Source organism: Polypterus senegalus, chromosome 2 (assembly GCF_016835505.1).
Source record: "Polypterus senegalus isolate Bchr_013 chromosome 2, ASM1683550v1, whole genome shotgun sequence".
In the NCBI taxonomy this organism is placed as follows: Eukaryota; Metazoa; Chordata; class Cladistia; order Polypteriformes; family Polypteridae; genus Polypterus; species Polypterus senegalus.
Window position 1 is genome coordinate 105,021,424 of NC_053155.1, and position 18,357 is coordinate 105,039,780.

General features: G+C 38.5%; 1 protein-coding gene across 18 annotated transcripts in view; it reads left to right on the forward strand.

Annotated features, from left to right (window-relative positions):
- Positions 1–1,099: 1,099 nt before the first annotated feature.
- tenm4 (teneurin transmembrane protein 4) overlaps positions 1,100–18,357 on the forward strand; it is a 627,939-nt gene continuing 610,681 nt past the window's right edge. For all 18 annotated transcript variants that reach the window (XM_039744302.1, XM_039744300.1, XM_039744305.1 and 15 more), the window contains exon 1: positions 1,100–1,516. The gene's annotated coding sequence lies outside the window, so the exon portion shown is untranslated. The remainder of the gene's footprint in view (positions 1,517–18,357) is intronic.

Below are 18,357 nucleotides of genomic sequence, written 5' to 3' on the forward strand. Positions count from 1 at the left end.
CACACAAACACATCCACACACCAGGGCCAATTTAGAATTGCCAATCCACCTAACCGGCATGTCTTTGGACTGTGGGAGGAAACCGGAGTGCCCAGAGGAAACCCACACAGACACGGGGAGAACATGCAAACTCCACGCATATAGAATAATGGGTAGCTTAAAACTGAAAGAAATTCAGGTAGGGTAATTAATTGGCTTAATGCCAATGTTGCATATTATTAAGGAGTTTTTAATTAATTAAAATCTCTTATTGTCATATAAAGTTACATTATGTGTAGGATTTACAAGTTACAGTTATGTAGGTTCTTACTAGGAGTGTATAATAAAGTACTGATTCTGCTGACGAGGATGTGACCAGTTTTATTAAGTCTTAGGCAATGCAATTTAGCTTAATCGGATAATACATTCTTAATTGTAACTGAGCTCACTGGTGTCAGTAACAATTTATTCCAATGTAAGTAATATATTAATATTTAATTATTTATTAAACTACAAATATTCAGAACTTTGTTATCAATGTAAATTAGAGAACAATCAGTTTGTATCTGTAAACAATATTATGTTTTGATTAAACTAAAAGCTAGTTTTTAATGTACTTTATGTATTTCAATTTATGAAACTTGCAAAAGTCAAGTATGAAACTCCATTCAACATAAAAAAATAATTTGAAAAAATTTAAACAAATTTAACTGGTAATTGAACATAAAACTCAAAATCAGAGCATTACAAGAAGATTAAGAAGCTACAAAATTAATCTTATTGCACAATATGCAACGTGAAAACCAATGAATTTAATGAGTAGTCTAATCATTATAAATTCTCCTTCAATTTTAACTCTTTTTTCACATATCCTAGTATAATTATTTATGTAGATTTTATTTCTGTAGTATGTGTGACAATTGTTGAGCATCTGTTTTCGTTCAGCAAACAGAGCGTCGGAGAGCACGCTGTTAATTGTGGCGATGCGCGGTCGCGCGCGCGCGTGCCACCTGCGCTCCGTCGTTCTCCCGCCCACACACCCCCGCGCGTTGGGTGCCGCCTCGCATTGGTACCTGCAGAGTAGCTCCCCTCCCCTGCCACTTCATTGGTACAGGCCAGTGCTTCAGTGCAAGTGTGTAGCTTGTCATTCCGAGGCATTCACGGTAGGATTCTCTGTCTCCTCTATTCACGTTTTCAGTGTGTTTATGTGAGCGTTGAGACCAGAATAAAAAGGAAAAAAGAATCAGCCGCCGCCTACTGAATTGGAACGCGCAATCTTATTCCGGAGCTATTCTACAGAAGGACCGTTCGTATCTTAACTGGAAGCCTGGACAAATACTGTGCGTTTCCCTTTTTATCTGCACTCTATCAATTTCGCCTAAATGCACAGAGTTTTTGCTGTATGTGCCTGTTTATTTCATTTTTGGACTGAACGGTGAGTGAAAACTGTGCACCAATATTTTAAGTGGTGGGACGTCGAGAAACTGGGACCTGTCAAACCCAAGAAGGAGAGCTTTTTATGCACACCTGCAGAATGGTAAGCATGCCTTTCATATTAGCGGAAACAAGACAGCGAGGCGCGACACGATTCATACTCATGCAACGGGGTTTGCATATCACAGTCCGTCTCAATTGTGCTGCTTTGCGGGCAGTTACAGTGGCGGAGATGATTGTGGTGTCGTAGAGGTTCTGATTTTGGTATATTTCATTTAGAATGCTCCTTCTGTTTACCCCATGCATATAGTTAAAGCTGTCCACAAAAACCAGGCTACACCAGGTTATTGGGAAGCGATTCGGGCACGTACTGCCACAGCAGTAGCGCAGAAGGAAGCGATGCATCTACAGTACGTGCCCGTATGAGCTGCACAATTTTAAAATAGCATATTTGTGCTCGTCTCACATAGTCATCAATTCCAGTAGGAAATCGCACATGGAGAGCCACTCATCAAGATATTTGTGACATTGGCTGAGATGCACTGGTGTGGGATATGACAGATTAAAAAATGCATTAACGATGCCTTTCTGCAAAGGATGGCTTACTGTGAATGTAAAAGAGAAAGAAGCAAGATCAACTACAGCCTGCAGTTTTCTTCCGAGACCAAACGGAGTTGCATGCATTTTATATGAATAAGAGACATTATTGTAATCGGTGGGCGCTACTTTGGAAAAGACCAAAACAGATGCTACATGCATAGTCCCAAATTGGGCGAGAAGTTGACACTTTTTTTGGATTCTAGTCAACCTTTTAGTTTTGTATATGCAAGAACAACTGGGATTGCTTCTCCCGCCCGTTCACTTCTGTAGGGGTGTGTTACCCTCACAGTCCTCGCCCCAGTGTTTCTTTCTTCCTATCGGTGGGTCTTCCGCAAAAGCAAATCAAGATGAGGAACAGCAGCGCTCGTAAATCTTTAATAAATAGTCCGTTTTCTATGGTGTGATTGTAAATCTTGGCAGTGCATTAATTGCGATCGAATCTATTGTCACTGTTGTACCAATATGTACTACTGGACATGAGTTGAAGTAAGTTGTTGTCCGAAGTAAGAATATTTTATATGAATCGGACAATGAAGGCGACTCTGCTGTGCACATATTGTCCAGAATGCAACTGAGGTGCAAGAAGAACTGAGCAATTGGGAATAATAACGGTACACGCCTTATTCTTGAGCAACCGCTAAGCTGTTGAACATTGTGTTTTGTTTGTGTTACGGTTAAAATGTGCTACCTAAAGGAGCCGCTGGAGGGGGGAGACAGAAAGAGAGAGAGAGGGGCCTATTTGAGACTGACTAATCAAATAAGAACTGTTGAGTTGGAAAATTCATAAATCGATAATCCAGTTTATGCCAATGTAACAACTGATTAGATCGTCGCGGCAAACACAGAGAAGGGTTTTATATTGTGTACTTTTAAGCAGTATATTCTTAATACGTTTGACAATTACAGTATGAAGCAAGCACAATGTTAGTGAAAAAACAACGCACAGGCACACACACACACACATATACAAGATATAACATATATTACAATTAAAGGTGTGACTTTTTCACTTATATTGGTCATCTGTTCTCTATTGGCTTACATGGCAGTGTAGGCGAGTAGCAAATTATTTTCAGAAAACACACCTCAGTGTTTTTCTTGCATTCTTCATATAGTGAAGGCATTGACAAAAAGCATGTAAGCAAATATGGCATGTTTAATATGATAACCATTCAGATGAATTGTACTTCATTGTGAAATTTTTTGATTAATAACATTTGTGAACATTGTATTTTTAGTAGTTGTATGCTAGTATTCTGTTAATTTGAATCTATTAATATTCATGCAGTATTTCTGCAAGCTTGATGTCTACATAATAGCTCATACAAAGTCAAATGCATGATATGGTATCAGATTTTCATTTGATCTTAAAGTAATTAAACTATCTTTGTTGCCCAGCTGTAACTAAACCAAGCATAAGTCATACCCTACATATATTTCCACATTTCACTGTAGTCTGGAAGAATAGTAAAAGCTTGATGTTTGCATTAGAACCCAGGCTTCAGATAAGACAGGAATTATATTAACTGTTTATTTGTCTTGTCAATGGCTTTTATGTTCAAATAAAAGTATTATTCGAAGGTAGATTTTTTTTGTCTTTTCAAGGACTTCTTTTAACTATGTTATTAAAAAAAGGTCTTTCAATAATTAATCATTTGTTAAAATGTAGTCTGAGGTGACAAAAATTGTGTGCTTATCTCAGATTGATATGGTATGGTATCTGAGTATCTTTGAGCAAGATTATTTGCCAATATATACATTTTCAAGAGGTTTTAATAATTTTCTTACCTTTTAAATTGAACAAAATCAGTGTTGAGTAATATTATAATTAATATAAATAATTCTTTCTTAAGTTGTAAATTAATTTAAAAAGTCTATTCTAATACTATGGATTTATTGCAAACCAATTGTTATTTTTTTTGAAAATGTAATTTCCAAGTGATTCCATTACTTAAAACTAAACAAAGGAAACATACATAAAAAATGAGTAAGGAGCTCAATAGTTGTGTTTGTCGAGGGTAATGTAGAAAGCACAAGAGGAATTGGTAGAATTTTTTTAAATGTTTGTTGAGGCTGACCTTTTAAATGCACATCTATGTTTTGTGGATTGGCGCAGCTTGACATATCATTCTCTTTCTATCCTCTATGCAAATAACCATAGCAGCAGAGATCTGCAACAGAAGAAATCTTTGCTAGTAGATATTTTGCATGTAAACTCTTCTGATGTTTTTGCTTGTCTCATACTATAAATATTTTGGTGATTCTGAGTCCCCTTGGCAAGATATGACCTACTGTTTTGCAATGGTTCAACAGGGGATGAGCACCATCTATATATATACATATATATATATGGACTTAAAGGATTAAGCACTTGTAAGAGACTACTGCTAAAGGCTAAGGTAATTGATGTGGTTTTCAAGGAGCTGGAGTTACATTTGTAGTCACAATCACGAACAATGGCCTAAATCTCCATAAATGTATTAAATTTGTGTTGTTCTTAAAATCTTAAAAACTGAAACGCAGTCACCTAAAATTCTGCATTTTTAATGCCTTTTATATACATTTATATATATAATATTATACTTAGATGGTGACCTTTTTTTGAATATTTGTATTGAATATTGCAGAGCTTCATTCTGTATACTTCCGAGCATAAACTACAAAGTATGCTTATAAACTTCGTATTTAATAGAGTTAAAATGTAGAAGCTTTATTTTGAAACAAATCAGCTAACAATATTTTCTTGCCAAATTATTTTTCGGATATGAAGTGTTTTAATGGTTTTTGTTAGGCCTTATATATTGTCATATTTGTTGATTTGAATTGTTTGTGTTCTATGAATGTTAAACTAGAAATTTTAGCATTAATTGTTCATGATGGCAATATAAAAACATTTGCTCTGCATTGCTTTCAGTTTTAGTTGTCTCTTGACCTGTTACTAGTACGCAAACTCAAATTCCTCTTGTGTACACATAAGATCCAATTAATTCCTCATCCATCTATAGTTAACACAATATATGTTACTTGCCTAAAATAAATAAGCAGCATCATACTTAATTAAAATGGTCAGCCTTTGCTGAAATCAAAGAAATTCATAGCAAAATGTGATCCATGTGTCAAATGTGAAGTATAAAGTGCTCAATAAAAAGTCACTTTGCTCAAGAAATATCACTTTGCTGACTTAAGAGTGGCTGGCAATCGCCATTACCATTTTACTAAAATTAAAGGTTCACATGTTATGTATTTACTGGACACTGTACACATTAAGAAGGGACAGGGGGTACTTTCAGAAAGTGCTTTGACATTTTTGGTTGTAGTGTACAGTACATTGTAAAATGTTTTATTACTAAAATAAAACAAGTTCATGTTTACTGTACAGTTATATAATACAGCAGTCCATTCTCAACATACTTTTCTACTAAGTGGCGGCTTGTTGGTAACACTATAAAAAGGTTATTTAATACTACCATCACTAGTCTCTGTGGAAAACTGCCATGAACCTTCCATATCAGAGACACTTGAACTTCAATTTCTAATAAATAAAAAAACATTCTCTGTGTATACATTTTTCTATATGAAAACTTCAGTATACTATAAGCATAGTCCTCTGTTATTTTCATGCCCATGAAAGTCATTTGATGTCAGAATTTTATACAAGGGCATACATCATTTCTTTGGTGAAAAACAAAGCTACAGTATGTTTTTTACCCATTTAATACTGAAAACACAGGACTAAATTTGAGATAGTCAGCGTCAACCTGTGTAGTAGTATTGATACAGTCTTTATTTTTGAAAAAAAATTGAATACTGGGAGAAAATTTCATGTATTTTTAGTTTTTTTGTGCATATGCACCAGATAAAGTGACAACGTAGCCCTTTGGAGCATTTGAATACTAGTTTCGACATCAGGTAGAACATAATCAGTTTTGTCCATTTCTGAGCACAGAGTACAGGATAGAGCAGGTAATAAATATAATAATATTAAGGTTTTTCTGACCACTCTGATCCTTTTGATAGTGGAGGTAGTTTATCCTCAGTCAAACTATGTATACTTTTATTTCTCACTTTTAGTTCATAGTCACCCTTATCTCTTTTTCGCCATTCCAAGCATCATTTGTTTTGGTGCCAAAGAGTACTAGATTAAAATGCTGCATTCTTTCAATATTTGCATAAATGTCCCAGAAATACAGTTTAAAAAGGACGAATCCAGGAATACTGAACCATCTAAAGGATGGCCTTACAATTGTTCCTTAGCTATCCCATTGTTATTTGGGAATATTTTCTTCCTCAAGAAAATCATACTTTGTTACATAGATGCAGCTTTTCATTTTAACACAGTTCCTCGCCATTTTTATAGCCTCCCCTGCAGCTGGCACTGAAACTGCTTATTTGAATGTGGAATGTCAGGTCATAGTGCTGCTGACTTATTATCCCCTGCTAATGTTAGAATCAGCACCTTTACAATATTATCATGCCTTTAAGAATTTAACTTCTACCTTTGTACAGCACACAATTTGAACTAATGTTAGTGGGTTGTGGTAAATTATTTATTAAATACTGCTATTATGAAATTAAATGAACAGTAGCAGGATTTATTTATAGATCTGGCATTATGTATTTAGTTGTTCATCAAGTTACTCTATATCCAGTATTTTCATTAGTTGTCATGTGCCTTACAAGCATATTGGGGTTTTTAATTTTTTAGAACCATTATCAGTATCAAGGGAGTCTAAATCCATCATCTCGTATCCTGTCATATATAGCCTGTTTTATTTTCTATTAATGTAATATTTGTATATTGTAGGTAATGATGAGAGAACCTGCTGAGTTTGTTTTACCATTAGTGAAATTCTCAGGATATATGCCTCACTGTGCAAAATACATTGAAGTCAATAGGGAAGGAGGAATTGAACTAGTTTAGAGTGGCTTAAAAGTAGTGCAGTGGTGTCTTAATTGAATCCTGAGGGCTTTCCTGAAGCACTTTCCAATAATGCTGGACTGATTATTGTGGCCAGATATGTGATATGATTGAGCTGTGAGGCAGTAGTGTTAGCCACTGTGCCTCTGTGCCTCAAACAACCAAAGGGACAGAAAGAACAATAACCACAAATAAAATACAGCAAACTTCCAATAAGTAAAAATAAATAAATAAATTATATACACATATATCTCAATCTCTCTCTCTCTGTATATATAATACTCTTCCGCATAGAGTTCCAATTTGCTGAATTTCACTGAGTAGCACTAATGCTGGGTCTAGAAAGCTGTATTATTCATATGTGTTTTATAATATAAATATTTTCAGAGCAGATTTTCTAATCAGTGGAACAGATTTGACACTTCAGCCACACATCTCCTAAGTCTAAGATGTCACATTATCCATATTTGTGATGCATTATTCTATGTACTTTTGTTTGCTTGCACACACCAAAAATTTTGAATTTACTATAGCTTAAAGGATAAGTTCTGTATTTTTCAGTTTGCACAGATTTCCTCACAAACATGGTATGTATGTATTTGCCATGTGGAATTGTGTTTTACAGTTAAGCATTTTCTTAAATTTTAAAAAATACATAGAAAGGCCTGGCATTTTATAATGTCACCAATAGACCATGGGGTACCAATATAAAATAAAAACCTAAAAACTTACCCAATACATACTCTTTGATGTGGCAAAAGAAAGCATACTTTCCGTGTTTCCATTGTATGCTTGTGACAACAAAAGGGATCTGGAAAAAATCACTTTATTGGATATTCCTGGTACTAATTGGGAGGATATATTTTCTAATCACTTCTGTGATACCAGTAGCCTCCCTGGGTGGAGTTGTCACAGAAATGCAGAAGTAAATCATCATATATCTTGAGTAGTTTATTGTGATTTTTTCCTTTGAGAGGAAGCCCCTGGAGTTGAAAAGTTGTTGTGGAAGAAGACAAATGCCGAGATAGTGTGCAAATCTTTTAAAATTGGTGGATCTCATAATACTGATTTTGTTTGTTGGAAAATGACATGCTATTATACAATGTGTGTATAATCTCAAAAATCTAATCAATGCTCAATAACTTTTTTTGGCTTGAAAAATGGACATACTTCTTAAGTTTTTTAGGCTTTTGATATTCAGGAGATCTGTGATCCATATGGTTCCATTATAAAACACAGGAGTGGCTATGTATTTTAAAAAATTTATAGAAAACACAATTTTGTGTGGTAAATGCATTAATACCATGTATTTGAAGAAAGAACTTTGTCTTGAAAAGTACAAAAATACAAAATATCATTTAACTTTAATCTTATGTAAGTGTGGTTGTGTATGTAATGGTGACCTTCATTAAAGTGGTGTACCATAGCTGGTTCCCACCTTATGCTCATTACTCCCAGAATAGTCTTTGTATTTCTGTCACCCACTAGAATGAAAAAAGAAAATGGACCTAATTTGTTCTTATATTTTAAGAAAGTTAATATTAAATTTATTTTAAAAATGCTATTTTTTAACTTACAAGGGGGAGTCAAGCTAAAGTTACAAAATGGGATTTATTAGAAAATGGAACAAGCCTTAACAAAACTGATAATATAATTTCTCAATGTAGTATCTACCCTTCTCAATGCACTTGCTCCACCTCCCTGGAAGTGCCTGGATTCCAGCAGAATAAAAGGTTTTTTTTCTTGTCTTCACAACCATTCGTGAACCTGAGTTATTGTCAAACACTACATGCCGAGGGATACTACAGTCACTAGTGCAAGTTACTGTGACTTGCTGGAGAGCAATGTGAAGCCTGCTATTCAATCCAAGCAGCAGGGACTGCTGTCTCAAGGAATCCTTTTGCGGCAAGACAATGCCTGCCCACACACTGCTAAGAACACCAGTGCTTGTCTGGAGAAACTGAAGTTTGAGGTATTGCCACATTCTCCTTATTTGCCAGATTTAGCACTGTGGTATTTTCCACCTTTTTAGACCACTAAAAAACATCTGGGTGATCGTCAGTTCAAGACAGTAACTTGCACTAGTTACTGTTGTACCCCTCGGTATGTGGTGTTCGAAAATAACTCGGGAGCACGAGTAGTTGCGAGAACAAGACAAATCCTTTTATTCTGGTGGAATCCAGGCACTTCCAGGCAGGTGGCGCAAGTGCATTGAGAAGGGTAGATACTACATTGAGAAATGACATTATCAGTTTTGTTAAGGTTCGTTCCATTTTGTAATAAACACCATTTTCTGACCTTAGCTTGACTCCCCCTCGGATCTTTTTGCTTATTAGGCATTTCATTGTTCAATATATTTTAAATTAATAATTGGAGTAATATTAAGAAGAAGAAGAAAATGAAGAAGAATCATTATATATGTATACATATATAAAGCATTGTTTTTGTTTGGCATTCTGTTTACTCATTTGTTTTGCTTGTTCACATTTACTGCTAGGTTCTAGCTCTCCCTGTGGCCTAAAATGCAATTAAACAGCAAGGAACTGAATGTAAGGATGAATGTTATTTTTAAATTTGCAATGTAATGCTTTCTAAAATCTATTTTCCTTACTGAAGCATAATGTAGTTTTAAAGTTTGTTATCAATTAATACCAATCAGAAGACTACATGCTTGTACATGTTAATGATTGTAACATACTCAATAATGTGGTAGTCATTCTCTCTCGATTAAACAATACAGTTTTTTTAAATATTATTATAAGTATGTTTTATTAAATTCAAAATATTGCAGTCATAATAAAATGTAATTTCTTCGTTTAGAGAATCCAATTTTGAAGCAAATTGTGGTTTAAAAATGTTGTATAGCAAGACACTGAAGAAATAATCAGCACCCTACTGAATATATGTGAAAGAATATATAGCAGGGGATCTTACTGTAGGAACATCATGTGTGCAAAATGTCATAAGCAACTTGCAGGGGTGACATCTATCATCTCAATTTAATGTATCCAGTGTTCCTCCCCTACCACAGATTTTCCATCCATAGTTTCAGTTATCCCCTATTTGGAAATATTAAGTAAAAAAATTGCAAAGTTAAAAAAATCGTAAAAGTGTATTAACCAAGTTCCTGCCTGTTGAACTACATCCATCATGAATAATCATGTTGTCTTCTGTTTTGACGTCTCTTGCTGGAACCACCTAGCCAACCTCCCTCTTACTGTGTTAGTCGTGCTTTAGCATCCACAGTGTAAAAGATACCCACTCTCATGGCATCACTATTATTATAATTTTTTTTTTTGCTTAATACAGTAAAATGTTAATATGGATTTGCTTATCCACATCTACAAAAGTGCAACCCATTTTGCGACACATGCAGCAGTAGTAACAAGTCTTTGATGCCCTTATGTCTCGGGGGAAAGCATGTACACTGCACTCAGTGGATCAAAGTCTGCCCACCTGGCGCCTAGAGGAATGGGTGAGCCGATGAACCCCATTTGTAATTGTGCCCATGAACAAGGAATTTCCAGTAAATGTGGGTCATCTACTTGCGCCGATTAAACTCCTGCTCTTTGTGCACACCGCACGTTGCTACTACTGCTGGAAGGTTTAGTGAGGTCCTTAGGTCAGCCCAGCTATGGCAACTTGTAGTCTCTGGCAGTGCGCCTAGAAAACAATCAAATGTGATTGTAGAGGAAGTAAAACTTGTAACTGAAATTTACTGTAGGTGAACTACTTGAGGGCCAAATGCAGAGGGTCAGCACATCTGAATGACCCCGTTTCTTCATGCCGGTCCTCCACTTTAGGATCAATGCTTCTTTACTATCTGCATGAGGTTTTCAGGAATATAGCCCCTACAGACTGACTTGTATGTAGAGTTTGGTATTATCTACGGATTTTATTTTTCCACAGTGGGGCATGGAACATATAACCCATGGATATGGGGGGACTATTGTACATTCATTTCAGCGTTGGGTCTTTATTGAATGTGGTGACTTTAATATGAATGACAGATGAGTGCCTTTAAAGAAGACATCCATTATAGCTGATGATTTAAAAATGAATTACTTTTTAACTAAGCTTCCAGATATTACAGAGTTACTTATCTGAGATGGGCTGGCACCCTGTCAATGGTTTGTTCCTGCCTTGCGCCTTGTACTAGTTGGCATAGGCTCCAGCAGACTTCTGTGACCCTGTTTTGTAAATGGCTGACTGACCTACCAAGGATAGAGTCCATTAGCTGAATTTTCATTTCTTGTATTAAAATGGAATTTTAAGGAAATTTGCCTGGTGCTTCATGTTTAGGGCTACTAATAGCAGAGGTCAGCTTCAGATATAGGAGAATCAGGTTCCAAGGGTGGTATACTGGTGAGTGATTATGCTTACAATCCTAATAAGTAACTCTACAGAGAATACAACAGAAGCTGGGGCAGCTTGGGGCCATGACAAAAACGACGAGGACAAGGATAATTAAGAAAAAAGTTTGTTGTAAACAGGGATCAAACCTGTATTTCTTAGTTTCATGACAAACATGCTAGAGGATGCTGTTTCTCTGTTGGTAAATCAGTCACAGTGTATAATTTCAGGACTTCAAGCAGCTGCTTCTGTTCCTTGGGAAGAGGACAAAACCAAAATTATATTGCAAAAATTGGACATATGGTGAGAAGCTCATGTATTCAAAAAATTATTTGTTGGAGGAAACCACAGGAAAAATTCCACATAAATAAACCAAGTAACTCAAACTCAGAACACAGTGTTTAGTCTAACACTAGCCAAATTACTTACTCTAACTGCAGTGGAATAAATTAGGTTAACTTTACTTATTTGAGTTACTAAAACTCATTTTAATTTAGAAGTTGTTTTAAATCCATTTGGATGTACTGAACAAAATTCAGATGTGTTGAATGCACACTCACACTATGTGATAACTTCATATCAATTGAATAAACCAAAAATACAAACTTTTGCTTTAAGAAACTTTATTTCTGCATATTAAGTGGACAAATCAGCTGATTCTTTGGTGATTAACCGCACAATCACACCATTATTAAATTAGATTGCCAAGTAACCAATTACACCAGACAACATAACTAATATAGTTAACCTTTCCCTTTATCACACAGAGATTAAAACATGCTCTTGTGATGTACAGTATGTTTGCCATATTATCTTAGTTAAACTGTTAAAAAGCTATTTTAATGGCCACATACTGTAAATCACTGGCACTTAAACAATATTCTTAAGTGTGGTTTTTATCTTTCCTGACAGCAGTCTTTACAAAGGAGGGGTCAGTTAATGCAAATTAACTATAGTTTTGCTAATAAGGCATTTTTTGCCAAAGAAAATAACTGAAAAACTGAAATATCCAGGAAAAAAGTACCTTGTTCAAGTTCTTTTCGCTCCTTTTGAAAAGGTAAAAAAATCACCTGATTTGGGGAAACCTTTCTGCATGCCATTCCAATTTCAATATTGATTTAATGTCACTGACATTTACTGTTTTTTAAACATAAAATTAACCTATCAAAATTATGTTGATTGTTTTAGAAAATGATAAATACATTTTACTAACATGCTAATTTTTAATTGAATCAAAGTCAACTTAAAGTAGCTGTGTAATCCAAATTTTCTGTAAAATAATTTTAAGGCTTTAAGAGCCTGTGCATTTTCATGTAACTAGGTAATTGCAGTATACTCCAGAAACTATTTCTTCTAGTGTTGGTGGCATTTAAAGAAATTAAATCTATTCATATTATTCTTACATAAATTACTATTCTTACATAAATTATAATTCTTAATGCAGCACCCAAGTTAGTTGAAACTTGTACATTCTGAGTGGTCAGTTTAAACTGGCTGTGTAATAGCAACTTGCCCCAAGAATATTTTTTTTTGATTGTGTATATTGCTATAAATTTCAAGTCTGTGGCTTGAAAAACAAAGCCATGCATAAAGAACAAAGATTTATTTGTTTTCCAGGTGTGATTCTCAGACCGTCCACAGTCTTTGTTGTCTGCACATTATCCATGTTTTTCCCTAATTCTCTTGAATCTTGCATCTTGCAGGATCCTAAGCATATGCTTTGAGGTTGACTGTTAATTCTAAACTGTTCTTGGAGTACTGCTTTTTGCAGATGATGTTGTCCTGTTTGCTTCATCAGGCCGTGATCTTCAGCTCTCTCTGGATCGGTTCGCAGCTGAGTGTGAAGCGGCTGGGATGAGAATCAGCACCTCCAAATCCGAGAGCATGGTCCTCAGCCAGAAAAGGGTGGAGTGCCCTCTCAGGGTTGGAGGAGAGATCCTGCCCCAAGTGGAGGAGTTCAAGTATCTCGGGGTCTTGTTCACGAGTGAGGGAAGAATGGAGCGAGATCGACAGGCGGATCGGTGCGGCATCCGCAGTGATGCGGGCTCTGCATCGGTCTGTCGTGGTGAAAAAGGAGCTGAGCCGTAAGGCAAAGCTCTCAATTTACCAGTCGATCTACGCTCCTACCCTCACCTATGGTCATGAGCTGTGGGTAGTGACCGAAAGAACGAGATCGCGAATACAAGCGGCTGAAATGAGTTTCCTCCGCAGGGTGTCTGGGCTTTCCCTTAAAGATAGGGTGAGAAGCTCAGTCATCCGGGAGGGGCTCAGAGTAGAGCCGCTGCTCCTCCGCATCGAGAGGAGTCAGATGAGGTGGCTCGGGCATCTAATCAGGATGCCTCCTGGACGCCTCCTGGTGAGGTGTTCGGCACGCCAACCGGGAGGAGGCCCGGGAAGACCCAGGACACGCTGGAGGGACTATGTCTCCGGCTGGCCTGGGAACGCATGGGATTCTCCCGGAAGAGCTGGAAGAAGTGGCCGGGGAGAGGGAAGTCTGGGCCTCTCTGCTTAAGCTGCTACCTCCGCGACCCGACCTCGGATAAGCGGAAGAGGATGGATGGATGGATGTTCTTGGAGTAACAGACTGGCTGTACATTAAGAGTTGATTGTGCCCTACATTGTAAAAATGGTAGGACAGAATCTTTGACTCTCTGTGACCCTATTTCTGAGTAAATGGTTGAACAAGACACATGTATGAATGTAGACGATGTGTTAGAGATGTACTACCCTTTTAAAGAAATGTTTATTTTGATAGTTGTGTTATGGTAGATGTAGATTTGTACATTTCATTATCTAAGGTGACATTCCATGGATTGTTTAAAAACTGTGAGCCATCAAAAGAATGATTGATACAATATGTGAAATATTAGCAGGTGAGCTTTTTCTTTTTTCTTTTAAAGTAACTAGACACTACTGTGCATTGTGTGTTATGTGTCCTGGGGCCACCGCATTTATAAAGCAGTGGTCAACAGGTGCTAGTAAACTGAAGCAGGTTTAGCAGAATGCATGCATCCTGATCCTGTTTCTTGAAAACATTCCACTTAAAGCTTGAGTGCATGTGCTATTTAGGAACTCACCTCTCTGCTTGTCCCAATCCTTTGTGTGCATTCAGAGCCTATGCTAAAGGCTGAAAGAAAATGGTAATCATGATTAAATGGAAACCTTTGCATCTAAGCCTGCAGATGAGAAATTATACATGCTGATTTCATCCTCAAGTTGCTTTTGATAACTCTCTGCATCAATGAGCAAATGAATAGATTTATTCCTGGGAAATAGTAGTACAGACCTTTGTTGAAGTACATACATATAGTCCAGGGAGGTTATCACAGTAATTGGGAAGAAATGTACTTTTCACAAACTCCAATTCTTTTTTTATTAACCTTAAAGGCTTTCATAGTTGTATAAAGTATGCACAATCTCTGTTCTTACTCCAGTCATCTCTGAATATTTCTTATGGTTTGAGTAAACCTTTGGTCATAATTTTGCCCCTAAAGAATATTCTTTTTTTGAAAACAGCATAGTGTAATTATGCTGATATATTTGAATGTTAGTCTTAAAAGTTGTTATTCAATTTAAAGTTTAAAGCACATTAAACTGTCTTTAGACACCATATTTAATTTTTATCAAATTTAAAAGCTTGTGGAATTGAGGGAGAAATAGACAACCTTAAAAATAGTATAAATGTATAAATACATTTTCTTTGAAGTTTTTTTACAAAAACATTCCCTACATTTATTAATAGTATATTTAATATATGCACAGTTAGTATTATTAGTGTAATTTTTACCATGCACACAAGTAAACATTTCTCATATCATCATTAATCTCAAACATCTAAAGGCAGTCATTTGACACAGGTTAAGAAGGAAAAGCAGCACACCTGTTTCATTGAGGTTGACAAAGGCTCTTTTAAAGTTAAACATAGAGGCCATAAGTGCTCCTTTATTGATTCATTAGCTCTGTTACACTCCGGAGATTTTCATGGAAAAATAGTAATAAATATACTATTATTCGCTTCCTACATTGACCAATTCTTAATAGGCCTTTATTGTTTTTGTTGTTGCTGTTTTGACTTTGATATAGTAGTTTTGTGAAATTGTCAGGTGGCAAGCAGTTGTAAGATATGGCGCCATGTACCCGCCAATACCCCAAGCCGCCAGGTGGAGCCCTCCTTGCAGCATGGAGGTCCCCAGAAGACCAGCAGGGCATTATGGACCATGTAGTTTTTGTGCACCGCCCTGCTGGATGCCATGGGGCCACGAGGGAGCTGCAGGGAGGACCGAAGAATTCTTCATGCCCTATGACCCGGAAGTTCGTCATAGGAAGAGCGACGGGCTTCCGGGGTGAGAAACATTATTTACCCTGACCCGGAAGGAATAAGGACTTGTGGACTGTTGGGAAGGAACACCTCCGGGTCAGGGAATATAAAAGGACTGTGGGGCCTCCCAGACGAGGAGCTGAGTTGGGAGGCAGGGTGGCTAAGCGTCTGGGAGTGGAGGATTGTTTATTATTGTGGTTTATTGTTATTGTGAATTGTGGAGAGGGCGTGCTTTGTGCACTTATTATTATAATAAATATCATCTTTGGACTTTTACCTAGTGTCTGAGGGTGCAAGGGTGCGAGCAAGCATCTTATTCTGTTACAGTTGGCGTAGCTCGGCAGGATTCTCTGGCCGTCAGTTTGGCAGAGGACCTGTATTTAAAAAATTTTACTGTGGACAGAATACCCCGGGAAGACAGCGTCACAACACACACAGGAAAATCGCCAGAAACCTCACCTTTTTCAAGTCTATAATGGGAAAAAAGAAGACAAAACAGGGCAACAGCACCAGCGGAAGTTCCATGTTCGTCATGGCCGACACTCGGGATGAGCGACAGGCGACTACACGGATCGGGAGAGGACTCCGGACGAAGAAACCTACAACGAGGTATGTGCTGCAAACGTAGATAATTTATTTAAAATTACGCATTTTGTACCATGCACATACCTCGGAAAAGATCATCCGGAGGTTCTGCGGGATGCAGGAGAATCTCCCGAAGATAGTGTGGCGCTTTTGTACGGGCAGACGGACAACGAAAAGGACTTCCGCATTACGGGTGCCGGCGAGGGACACGGGAAGTACCACGAAGGATTCCAGAAAGGTGACGTTCCGTGTCCAGCTGTTTATGACTTCGCCCAAGAAAAGACGGACTTGATTTTTCCGAAGGAGAAAGGGGTGGTGAGCGAAGCACTGCTCAACCCAAAAGAAGGTAAGGAGGGCCGGGAAATGGCTGGTCGATCTGCCGACAAATTAATAAAGGCAGGTCGCAGTCGACCAAAGATGGCGGCCCGGTCCTCGTCTGTAGAGAACTCCAATTCCCAGAAACCCGTGCGGAACCCGTCAGAACACGTGCCGACAGCGGGCGAGTTCATTGGCTCCGGCCGGACGGTATGGCAAACCAGGAGTAAGCCAAACCCGGCCGAATTAACTAATTATTTTGGCGTGCGGGAACTCGAAAAATTAATCGAGCCCGTGCGGAGTATTTTGCAGACTTTAGAGGCGATTAAGAAGATCGTTGGAGATCTGGGAGCGGCGGCGCCTTTAAGAATAGTGCGTGAGTACCTGCGGCGATTGGACCGAGAGCCTCCCGTGTTCTGTGATTTGGCGGTACAGACAGGTAATGTCGGTACCGTATATAATGTAATAGGGGCGCAGTGTGATCCGGGCCCGCTTTTAATCCATAGCGGGTGCCAAATGGATGTGCGCCCTACAAGAGAGGTCGAACGTTTAGGGGCGGCCGGGGGAAGGACCGATCGAGCCAGAGCAGCTGGTTGGTGCTGTCTCTTGGAGCGATTCGATCCTAAAGACCCCGACCCATGTTGTTTATAAATCAAAGGGCGTGCAGACAGTAAAAGGGCTCTCTTTCATTAATAGAGAGCCAAACTGTGGACAAGCCCCAGAGTAAACTGGAGATCCTTAGAATAAAGAAGGGGTCTCCTGACAAGGTGGAAAAAGGGCGGAGAGCAGCGAGGCGGCCAGAAAACCCTCCTTGGCGGGGGAAAGGGTGGAGCTGACCGAGTTCCCGAGATGTTTCAGGTATCGGGAAAAGAGCCAACCAGGAGGACTGCGTCGGTGCTACAATTGCCAGCGACCGGGTCACGAGTGGCGCCAATGTCCCGGGGAGACAGGAGGTACACCGTCCCCAAGGTTTGCTCGAGGACAGGGGCAACGCAGTCAGATCCCGGATGACGCGTCCTCTTGGAGGAAGACTTCCCTCTCGGGGCAGGCCGCTCCGAATCTTTATAATTCGTCGCTGGGGAGTACTGTAAGATATGGCCGGCCATGTACCCGCCAATACCCCAAGCCGCCAGGTGGAGCCCTCCTTGCAGCATGGAGGTCCCCAGAAGACCAGCAGGGCATTATGGACCATGTAGTTTTTGTGCACCGCCCTGCTGGATGCCATGGGGCCACGAGAGGGAGCTGCAGGGAGGACCAAGAATTCTTCATGCCCTATGACCCGGAAGTTCGTCATAGGAAGAGCGGCGGGCTTCCGGGTGAGAAACATTATTTACCCTGACCCGGAAGGAATAAGGACTTGTGGACTGTTGGGAAGGAACACCTCCGGGTCAGGGAATATAAAAGGACTGTGGGGGCTCCCAGACGAGGAGCTGAGTTGGGAGGCAGGGTGGCTAAGCGTCTGGGAGTGGAGGATTGTTTATTATTGTGGTTTATTGTTATTGTGAATTGTGGAGGGGAGCGTGCTTTGTGCACTTATTATTATAATAAATATCATCTTTGGACTTTTACCTGGTGTCTGACGTATAGTCTGAGGGTACAAGGGTGTGAGAAGCATCTTATTCTGTTACACAGTCTTGATATTTACAAACTCCATTTATATAACACAACTAAATAACATTATGGGGGAAAATCTAAATGAATCTTCTGCTTGTCTCTACCTTTATATAGTAAATGCCCTAATAATTTGTGTTGCTCTATCCTCACACATAAAACAATAAAAAAGTTTTTCAAAAAAGTGGTGTGTTCAGCTTCACATGTGACCTGTTGGTGATGATGTGCCATGAATAGAAAACAA